General features: G+C 39.9%; 1 long non-coding RNA gene across 1 annotated transcript; it reads right to left on the bottom strand.

Annotated features, from left to right (window-relative positions):
* Nucleotides 1-1,667: 1,667 nt before the first annotated feature.
* Nucleotides 1,668-9,858, bottom strand: LOC131909110 (uncharacterized). Its single transcript, XR_009378766.1, has 3 exons — nt 9,375-9,858; nt 8,272-8,396; nt 1,668-1,874 (listed from the first exon to the last, which is right to left on the bottom strand). It is a non-coding gene; the product is annotated as an uncharacterized LOC131909110 (long non-coding RNA).
* Between the last annotated feature and the right edge of the window lie 1,399 nt (nt 9,859-11,257).

Here is an 11,257-nt window from a genome sequence, read left to right as displayed (position 1 = left end):
AACTATGAACCATCCAAGCAGCAGATTATTAAATGTTTTGTGAAATCTTCCGGGTGGGGTGCACAGTGGGGTAGGGAGTGTTTTTATTTAGATCTACCCTGCTCAAGTGCTCTGCTTTCCTTTCACATCATCCCTGGCTTGTAGAAGGCTGGGAACAGCTTTAAGAATGTGTAGAATGTAAACAGCCTTTTATTGTCCAGGAGGATGGCAGCTAAGGCCTGTGTGCTTGTCACAGGGCTGCAGCTCCCCAACTCCCTTTCCATGATAAAGTGCTTCAGAAAAAAAAAAAAATTACAATCCCAGTACAATCCCAAAACCGATTAGAATTTGGCATACGCTTCCTTAAAAAGTAATCAATCAACCCATGCTGTAATATTAGAATCTGGCTCTTAAGGAGTATATTAATTCCTTCCATATTTATTTCCTATTTCCTGGTGGGAGAAGGAGATACCTAACATTTCCAGTATTGGGGCTAATAGAACTTTCCTCCACAGCAACCCTAAATACATTTTCTCACCTTTGAGGACCTAACGTGGTGCTTACGGAGCACATACACAGTCCTTGGCCACTACATGTAAAATCAGCTAGCTAGATTCATGAGTCTGTGCTGAAGACTCCACTTCAGCAGCAGATTTCCTCAGGCGTTTTCTTCTGCACATGGTACAAGTGCTGTTTTGTTGGATCACTCTTACTGGAATTCAGATTAAAATTTTTTTAAAAGCAAGTGATACTAAAGATTATAGGCATGCATCCTGGATGCCTAAAAACTGAGTTGTAGTTCATTTTATGGTACTCGATTGACTGTGACTAGCAAGTACCGGCTCATTCAAAGACAGTCGGCCATGCCACATTTCTTCATGATGGCATGGACAATTTTCTTATTAAATGCTGTGCAGGTGAATTAAGTCTCTGCTTAAACCTCTTCACCTTTTGGAGTCCATTCCACCCTCAACACTTGCAAAGTGCCTACCTCTACATTTTGCCTTTTATATTTTTTTTCATAAGTTACTTAGTCTTTCCTCTAAAAGGACATGGGAAGAGGAGTGGTTTTTATTCTGCAAGCACTTGGAAGCGTTGCTCTTGTTTTTACATGCCCAAGGTGTATGCATGTAAAACTTAAAAAATTTATGATTGAAGAAAACAGTATAGAACAGACAATTAGAGAAGACAGTTTAGATGATTAGAAAGTCAAATTAAGAAACACCAATGTTTCTTGATTATTTACACTTATCCAGCTAACAAATTTCCTTGTTTAGTGTTTACAGGATTCCTGTGAGGATGTGGATTCTGAGGTGTATAGGAATCCTGGTGTATGGGGGATATCTGTGGGACATTCACAGTGTGGTGTTCCTGAGACTGATTGTCTTATCACCTCCACTTTACAGATGAGGGCATGAGGCTGCTTCCTGCCTGTTACACAATCATCTGCTTCACTCAGCAACTCTTTCTGATTTAAATTGCTGTTTTTTCAATTTGTAGGATGAAGGGAAAAGTAGAAATCCAACTTCTTAAAATAAGGCTGACATTGTTTAGTCTTGCTACATTGCCCCATAGTGTGAATAACTGCTAAACCTAACTAGTTATTGATAACTTATCAGAGTCAATTGTCCCCAAACTTCAAACAAGCATGAAACAATACGGAAAACTTAAAGGAAGTAAAGCAAATGTTTCCATTTTGGAATGACAGAAGCTTTTTTTGTTGTTGTTCTGAATTTAAACCTGGGGTAAGTAGGTGGCTAATACCAGAGAAACTACAGTACAATTAGAAAGAGTAATGTGAAGTTTTAAGGTAGATTTGGAGAATGTGGAAAAGTTGAAAGTTACCTTGGTATCAGTACTCTGTGCTTTTCTTATTCCCGAGGAGTTCTTCAACTCTAGAGATAAAAAAAATGAGACCACTTGTCACCATTTTTTTTCTATCAGAAGACAAGCTGTGTAGGTGACTAACTGAACAGGTTCTAGTGGACCAAAGTGTTTTCCCATAATATAGTTTATTTTCCTGAATTATAGCGTGCAATCACTGGACTTTCTGAAGTCATCCTGAAAAACATTGAGAACAAGTACGTATGTGTGGTGGCTTGAATGAAAATGGCACCCATAGGTGTTTGAATGCCTAGTCCCCAGCTGCTGTAACTGTTTGGGAAGGATTAGGAGGTGTGGCCTTGTTGGAGTATGGGTGACTTTGTTGGAGGAAGTGTGTTACTGGGAGTGGGCTTTGAGGTTTCAAAAGCCCATGCTAGGCACAGATTCTCTCTTTCCCCCCACCCCGTGTCTCTCTCTGCCTGCAACTTTTGGATCATGTGAGCTCTCAGCTACTTCTTCAGAGCCATACCTACCTCCACAACAATAGTCATCCAGAAACATAACTCCCTGCTCTCCACCACAATAGTCACAGACTAACCCTTTGAAACTGTAAGCAAGCCCCAATTTAATGCTTCCTTTTATAAATTCCCTTGGCCATGATGTATTCACACAGCAATAGGATAGTAACTAAGACAGTGTGTATTTCCATGTTAAGGACTGTGGAACTTAGAGAAATTCAGAAAAACAAACTTCTAAAAAATACTTGGGGACAAAAAGAATGATGGTTCCCCTAATTCTGTCATTTATAGTAATTGTTAATGGTTTCAAACCAATGTGTGTTCTTTATTTACATTGATATGATGGTATACTTATGACTATATCATGTCACCCCCAGTAAATAATTCACTGGTTCAAACACTAGTTAGGGGCTGCTTGTTTCTGGGATAGCACATACCAATAACAACACCAGTCACTAACTGGTCTCTTGAGATACAGAATCCAAATGTGTGAATGATGCCCATGATGGCAAAATTGTAGCATGTTGTACAAATAGAAATAACATGTTGGTAACATGCTATGTCACATGTGCTAAGTGACAAATCACAGTACCTGGAATGCCACAACGGTCAATTGTTCAATGAGAGATTCTTCTTTTTTTTACTTACAAATTTTCAATATAGTTAAAGTGTATAGAGAAATGTACAAAAAATAAACATATAATCCATACTAATATAAGGAGACATAGCAAGGGCTGAAAAGAAAGCTATGAATTGATTTAATTATTGTTATTACCCATGTTAGTCTACAAGCTCCATGATGGTGGAATCCTGTTCTGACTTTGCCTAGTTCCTTCCCTAGCACGCAGCACAGGTCTAAACCATGATTAGATGATCGGAAATATATTTTTACACTAATAGAGTCTTCCTTCATAGTATACCAGTTATGTGTTGTTCTGTCTCTGCATTGGAAAAACAAGCAGGGTGGAGAGGCTACAAAAACTTGGAGAGTATTCATAAAGAAAACAGCCCTTAAGAATGGTAGAAATTTAAAGAGCTAGAGAAATCCTTGTGGCAGAAATGCTTTTCACACATGAAAGGTAGTGTAGAATTTAGAATATTATCCTATATGAAATGACATTGAATAAACCAGTTCAGTCAAAAGAGACTTATGTAAATATTCAAGAAGAGTTAAGACTGATGAGTATTTGGAGTATAGTTCAGTTAGAGTGAAGTGCCTGGCTTAATTTTTTTAACAGCTAAATTTGGTGGGTAATAGAAATTCCTTCTTAACACTGCTCTAATCCACAGGCAGCTAAATCTAGAGGCTCAGAGGAGAAATCCCCCCAAGAAAGATTGCCCTGCTCTCATTTACATTGTGAAACAATTGCTGAGGTCTGTAGCAGAGATCCACAGTAGCAGCCTGTTTTACATGGCAAGAGGCCAGGAAATCTCTGCCCAGCTGGAGAGCTCTAGTCAGAACAGATCTTTAAATGTGCAATCAAAACCAGGTCAAATGTGTTCCAGAACAGACTGAGAAATGTGAAGCCAACTATGATAAATTGTAGTGAGTAGTCAGCTGTGAGCAAAATTGGCTCTGAGTGTTCCTCACAGGTTGCTCTGGGAGCAGTTTGTTTGGTGATTGTTGGACGTTTTGTAAAAGCAAAACTCAAACACCATGTCTTTCAAGTAGGACTTTAACTCTTCCCTGACTGCCAGTTATTCCTATAATGCAATGAGGTGCCAATTTGCATGAGCATTTGGTGCTATCTGAATGGGTCACAATTAGGTGCAATTCAATTTCTACAATATTAGCTGGAAATAACTCAATTACCCCCTCACCTACCCTAATTCACTTTTTCAATTTTCTTTTTATTTTTAAGCTGTGATTTGAGACCCTACACCACATGGTTTCAAATTTTCTTCCTTTCACATCATTTCCTTTTTGTTATTTGAAGTTGCAGCTTTATTCGTGTGCATTAGTGCCTAGGGAGCTCCTTGTGTGAGGGTTGCCAAGCAGGATTCTATCATGGAACGTCCCGGCTTTCTGTTCTTTCTAGACCTTGGTTGAATTTTTATGTAAAACTAAACATAAGGAACATATTATGTTTAAAATATAAACTGCTACAGCAACAGAGTCTCATTTCATAAGAGAAGGCTTTATTTTGGAAATAATTTGATCAAGGATAAACGTCGGCAGCAGTTAAGTTTGCTGCCTTAATCTTAAATGCCCTTTTTTGTCCTGTCCCAGTTAAGTTGTTTGTGTGAAAAATGTGCAGTTGGGTTCCGGAGGGTGCTGGGGATCAGTTCCCCTGTGGTTTTTCCTGTTTGGAAAACAGTGTCAGGCTTGCCTCCGGATACAGGGATACAGAGTAACCATTCCTTGACCCCTGCTGTTAGAGGGGTACATAAGCCCATGTTGGTACAACTAAAGAGAGCTGCTTCCCTGAGACTGGGTGTCTAGAGTGCTGTTTAACCTCGGCGTCCCTCGCCAGATTTTGTGCTCCAGCTGCGCAGGCCTCAGCAGATAAATACATTCCTAAGTCTGTATCTACCTTTCTTAACAGCTGGGAGATGCTGGCAGATTTGTTCTTGGGTTTTACAGGTATTTAAAAGCATTCTGAGGCTAAATCTGGGTTGTGTTTCTTCTATTCATCCTTGCTAAACGACTGATGTTTTAGAAAGCTGTTGCTCTTTGAAAATAGGGTTTTTAAAAATGCACAGTATTTTAAATGCACAGGTAAGAAGAATGTCATACAGTTTTCCAAAGGAAATGTTAGATTAAACCTCAAAACAATAATTTAGAAAACTTAGGGTTTTAAAAATGTGACTATGTAATTATTCATATTTTTCATACTTATGATTGACTTCAGAAGTAACTTTCATTCTTACCTAAATATATTCCAAGAATCTTTCTCACTTTTATATAGTTATGTTTGTATTTTAAAATTAGAAGATGCATATTCAGGTAAGTTGTTTGATCTAAGGAAACAGAATTGACAATGTTAAATTAGTAATGTCTATATCCATGATGTTGGGATCTGTGCACCAAGCAAAGACTAGGTGTAGCTCAACACCCTGGGGCAAATCATTTCACTTTCTGAACTAGACACTTATCACACAGAACAGATTTTGAGCTATTTGTTCCCCGTTGTTTAGGTCGTTATATGGAGTGGTGCTCTCATTGGTGGCTCCAGGTTCACTGTTGTGTCATCAGACTTTGGTGCTTCAGTACATCCCTGGATTGCTGGTATGGCTCTGGTGCCGTCTCATGATGCCCACAATTTCCTTAAAGGAAGCCGAGAAGGCCACACTGAAAAGATAGTACCAGAAAAGGGCCTGGAGACTGCTCCTAGATATTTTGGTAATAGGACTCCAGTGGTCTTATTATTCCAAAAAGGAGGGGTGCAGGGGGAAAGAGGGGAATTCAGTTCTCAGCATGGGAAGGCTGTAAGGAAAGAGTAGTTGTGTCCTTGGCTGCTTGGGCTAGTGATTTCTGGTGGCTGAAGGCAATTAACACTTAATATCAGTTTTGGCAAAAAGAATCAGTAAGAAGCACTTAAGTATCCAGTTTACTTCCCCCACTAAATAAATGTTCTTTTATTGCTTTTCTAAATGGTATCTGTGAGTCACTTGTGTATAAAATGTGTATGCATTTTCTTTCTATTTCCTATTGGCAACATTGTGCTATTCACTCAGAACACTGTTGGCTTCTGTAAAGGAATATTTGGAGATGTTATATGTGTCAGTGGGGTTGGGCTTGTCTTACAGACCCTGGCTCAGATGCCAGACCAGGGACAGCAGCTATGTATCAGTACTGTGCTTAGCAGGGCAGTGGCATCCCTGCCAGATCAGAAGCTCTATGCTGCCATCTACTGGAATTTGAGAGAAGATGCTCTCCTAGAACATTTAAAAATGCTGTCACAGAAAACCATGAAATATTCTAAAATATTAAGAAACACTTATACACTGCAGAAGGAAGCTAAAGATTATTTAAAAGCCATTATGCTGTAAGTGAAAGTAATAAAGCTATGCAGAACCTTAACTTGTCTTTTTAAAATATACCGCTGTTGCTGTTAGAAATTTTGGAATGATATTAGATACCTGCTGTAGCATGGAAGTAGACAGATATTACCTGCAATCTCTCAAACATTTGAAATTTCATTATGGCTAAAAACAACTTAGATGTAGAAAAGGTATTATGGAGAGCGTCTTTCAGGATTCAGCAGTGCGAGGGGTTGTTCAGGTTCTGGTAGAGTTTGCAATAGGCAGTAAAGGCTCAGAAAATCCAGTTCTTGCTGAAAATCATTATTTCAGCTCCAAATTTACAAATACTGCAGACCCCAAGGCTTGATTATTTCTCTAGTCCACAATATCAAGATTGTCAAATGTTTTAGGGGTCCTTGTAATTTGAAGTTGAAAGCTCCCACCCAAGGTAAGTAGAAACTAAAGTGTCCAGAATTTTAGAATTCAAAATTGGTTATTAAAGTAGACTCTAATAATAAAGAGCTAAAATTCAGAGACTAACCATAAAATAATTTTAAGTGCTATTTCTGCTTGATTTTAGGTTCAGTTCCTGCTTCCTAAGTAGCTCTCCAGCAGCCAGCAGAGGGCAGGTCCCTTGCACCTCCTTATTTGCATGCTGTTCCTGAGCATGAAACTGTCTATCTCCGATTCAACATGTGAAAATTTTTATCAGTTCTACTTCTTCTGTAGCTATGACATATCCTTTTAGAACAGAGCCGAGCAAACACTTCTCCCAGGGGACGACTGTGAGTGGCCAGCCTGCTCTCCAAGGTGACCATATGTGATGAAAAGTGCAGACATGACAGAAGAAAATCAACAGGATGGTGGAGTGTGCTACCTACGTGATGGAGAAATGAATCAGAGAAAGGATATTGCAGCCCAAATAAAGGAGTCTGACAAGAAGTAGAGTCCAACCTGGCAGTGCATTGCTAAAATGAAACCAAATACTTACCTATTTCTACCTGTGTCAATCAGCCATTGTTCTACTCAAGTGTGATTAAAAATATGCATGGTATATGCCAAACCACAGTGATCCACTAGAAATTAAGAACTGCAGCTTAAACTCCAAAAACTCAGAGATCACAATCTCCTGTTTGGTTGAGAGACCATGATATTTTGAATCTTCACTGAGGTAATAAAATAATCAATACATTACATTACAGTTGTATTTATTCCACACATTTGTGCCACTGGCTGTTTTCTCCTAATCTACTTAGAAAATAAATCTGTTGGAAACGGAAAAAAATCATTTCTACCCCTTCAGTAGTAGCAGCATCTCCCTATGGTCCTGTTTGTTTGTTTGCCATGCCTGGAAAGTATTATGTATTCGATACTTATGTTTTGAATAATTTCCGAACCTTTTGATAACAATCCAGTGGTTGTAAGTCCAATGGTTAGTAATTCTTAGCTCCAACCTCTCATTACTTGCTGATACAGAGTCTGTGCCATATCCCAACACTTAATTCTACTCTATTTAATGTACTTCTAAGCTAGATACTAAAATGAGAAGTGGGCTCCTTCAACTAATTCTAAGGATGGAAATACAGGTACTTTCATATAACCCAACATCCAATACTCTACTAATGAATCTTATTCTCGAGGTAATTTGATTTTTAAGATCACTTAATGGATAAGTTCTTGCTCAGTTTTTGTCAACTTGATGCAGCCAATAGTAACCTAGGAAAATGGGCTTTGAATTGAGGAGCTATCAAGATAAGATTGGCTTGTGGCCATGTTTCTGCAGATTGTCTTTCTTATTTATTGATGTGGGAGGGTACAGCCCACTTAGGGCACTGCCACCTCTGGGCATGGAGTCCTCAGTAATATAGAAGTTTTTAGTAATGATGTTTATTACAGGAACAGAAACATTAACTAGAAAAGATAGACTCAATAAAATAATATCCCATGGGGCTTGTAAAATGGCTGAAATGGTAAAGACACTTACCATGCAAGCCTGGCAACTGGAGTGTAATCCCTGGAACTCATGCAAAGGTAGAGGAAGACCGCTGACTCCATAGACTAGTCCCCTGACTCCATGCGAATACCACAGCAGATACATGCCTTTATATGCTAATAGTAAAAGAAAACTATAGAAATCACTGAAAAGAACAATACTCCAGCGTTAGGTGACAACACATTGGTAGGTGCCATGAGGCTCTAGTGAGATCTACTAAAGTCTGCATTGTCTGTGTGGCGCTTTTCACTGGGACCATGCATGCACCATGAGCAATACGGTGCTGGATGAAAGGAGACCATTTGAAACAACATTCAGAGAAAGTATGAATACCGACATCATCTTAAAGAGAGACTTTTCTCTGTTTAAGTTTTGTAAGTAACCCTCCTACTCACAATCAAGGCCATAAACTGTCAAATCTTCGTTCTCCTGGAAGGGGGCTTCATCTTGTTATTGCAGGGAACTGGACCCTCTTCATGGACTGAGCTGGGGCAAAGTCATCCCGTTGATGACCAGTGTCCGTGCCACTTTGCTCTTGGTTACCTCATAACAAAGCACTCAGAGGCTGAGTGGGAAGTGACATGGACACTGGCCATCAACTTCATAAAATATATACATATGTGAAAGGCATTTAATGGAGTTATCCTGTAATAAGGGAGACAATGCACACACCAGCCATCTTATGCCACAAAGTAAAACCTCCAGTACCATAATGTTAAATTATTAGCCCAAAGGGTCACAGCCATATCCCCCATACAGCATCAACTATTGCCAAGGTTATTGGTTACTCTCCACAGCCTGGTGGCAAGGTCCTATTGCTGGAGACACCAGTTACTTCTGCCACTGAACATGGGAAAACTGATCTGGTGCCCAACTAGAAACTCTAAGAATTAGTGTTGACGATACTGGAAGAGAATATTTACACTACTGGATGAGAGAAGTAATCATCAATTCACCCCACTACAACCCTGAGACCTACAACAGAGATCTGTCTGAAAAATACACTGGTACAACAATGATACAAATGTTATGGGGGTAACAAACCACTTTTTAAAATTGGATTTAAGGCATGCTCCATGAGATAGAACTCTTACCTGACACTGCTCAAGTGCCCAAGATCCTAAGACATGATGTGTCATGGGCCTAGGAGGAAAATGTTAGTACTGTTCTGATAAAGGAATATAGCAATAAAATGACTCCTAGTAACATACTGCTATACTCATAAATATATAAACCCATTTACATACAAATACATGAGACATGCACTTGAAACCGAAATTATCAAGAGAATGTGATTCTTTGTTCATTGGACTGGAGAAGGAAGCAGACTCCTGGAAGGTGGAAAAGGAGGAACTGGCTTATATGAAGAATAGCATTTGCAATGAGAGCGAGTCTCCACATTTCTTTGCAACTATCCGTTTGCTCCTGGTTTCCTCATAACAAAGCACTCAGACAAACACAGCCCCTGGTGCTTCACCCCGAATGGGCAGTTTCAGAAAAGAAAGCCAATGGTTTTATAAAACATAGTGATGGGTCCTCTTAACTATTCAAATAAGAGGCTACACAAATGGCCCAAGAGACAAGGCCAGATAATTCTTTTTTTTTTTTTTTTTTTTTTTTGGTTTTTCGAGACAGGGTTTCTCTGTGTAGCTTTGCGCCTTTCCTGGAACTCACTTGGTAGTCCAGGCTGGCCTCGAACTCACAGACATCCGCCTGGCTCTGCCTCCCGAGTGCTGGGATTAAAGGCGTGCGCCACCACCGCCTGGCTCCAGATAATAATTCTTAATGGTTGTGAAAATGGACCCCATTCACTGTAATGCAAGGGACTCTCTCAGAATTCACCTGTTGTGTATCTGCCTAAAGTGCCTATTATTCATTAAAACTTTCATATCAATCTGGCCAGGCAAATATTTTTACCCTGCTCCTCGGGCTCCTTCATCTCAACATGACAACTTTAATAACAGGCAGGTCCTCAGACCTTACATAAGGAATTTCTACCTTGTTTTTGAGATCCTGCTTGACGTCTGTCAGGAGAAGTGTAATGACTCACCTCAGGTAGGTCACGTCTAATGGTGACCAGCTCTAGTTTGTGGGGTATCATGTTAGAATATGTGTCCCTCCAAATGCATGCTGAATCTTCATTCCTAAATCAATGATAATATTGAGAGTTGGGGCCTTTGGAGGTACCAACCCGGAAGGTTCACCATCATGACAGAATATTTCGCCTATAGAACAGGGCCTGAAAGAGAGTACAGTCCTTCCCAGGATCATGTGAGAACATATAACAAACTTCCATGTTAGAACAAGAAAGCAGCCCTCATATATCCAAAAACACACCTCATGCACTCCAAATATCTGAATCTTAACCTATCTACTTTGAATGTAGATATGTTGAGGTCTACAACAGCCAGCTGTTACCATAGCATTTTTGATCTTACTTGCAAAGGTCACTGGAACATCCTCTGGATTCACTTTCTTACTGATAGATATCAGAGTCTATACCCAATAAAAGCAGAGCTTTAGGGGCCTATGTTTTTGTTGTTACCATTTCTGTTGTTACTACTGTTAAAGTGGAGCCAGTCCTTCCTAGGGTTTGCTTGTGAAATGTCCCATGTAGACACTTTTGTGTTTGAACTTGTGCTCTCCAGCAGGTGATTGTCTTGGGAAGTTGGAGCCTAGCTTTAGGGCAGGGGTCTAGCTCCAGGAAGCAGTTTGTAAGCCTGTGTTGGAGGTGGGGTGACCACCAGTACAGTGTAAGCAGCCACATGCTAACACCAACTACTCTTGCCACCATGCTTTCCCTGTTCTCACAAAGTGTGAGCCGAAAGGACCCTTCCTTATGTTACTTTCTGTGGGGCACTTGGTAGCAGTGACTGCAGAGTAGCTAACACAGGCCTTTGACAGGAGTGTGCCCATCCCTCATTGGTCCATGGCTTGCTCTGACCTCACAAGGAGCCACTGTGAGGAATGACTGACA

Source organism: Peromyscus eremicus, chromosome 4 (assembly GCF_949786415.1).
Source record: "Peromyscus eremicus chromosome 4, PerEre_H2_v1, whole genome shotgun sequence".
Lineage (NCBI taxonomy): Eukaryota > Metazoa > Chordata > Mammalia > Rodentia > Cricetidae > Peromyscus > Peromyscus eremicus.
Note: the sequence above shows the minus strand (reverse complement) of the source record. Positions and strands in the feature narration are given on the sequence as shown.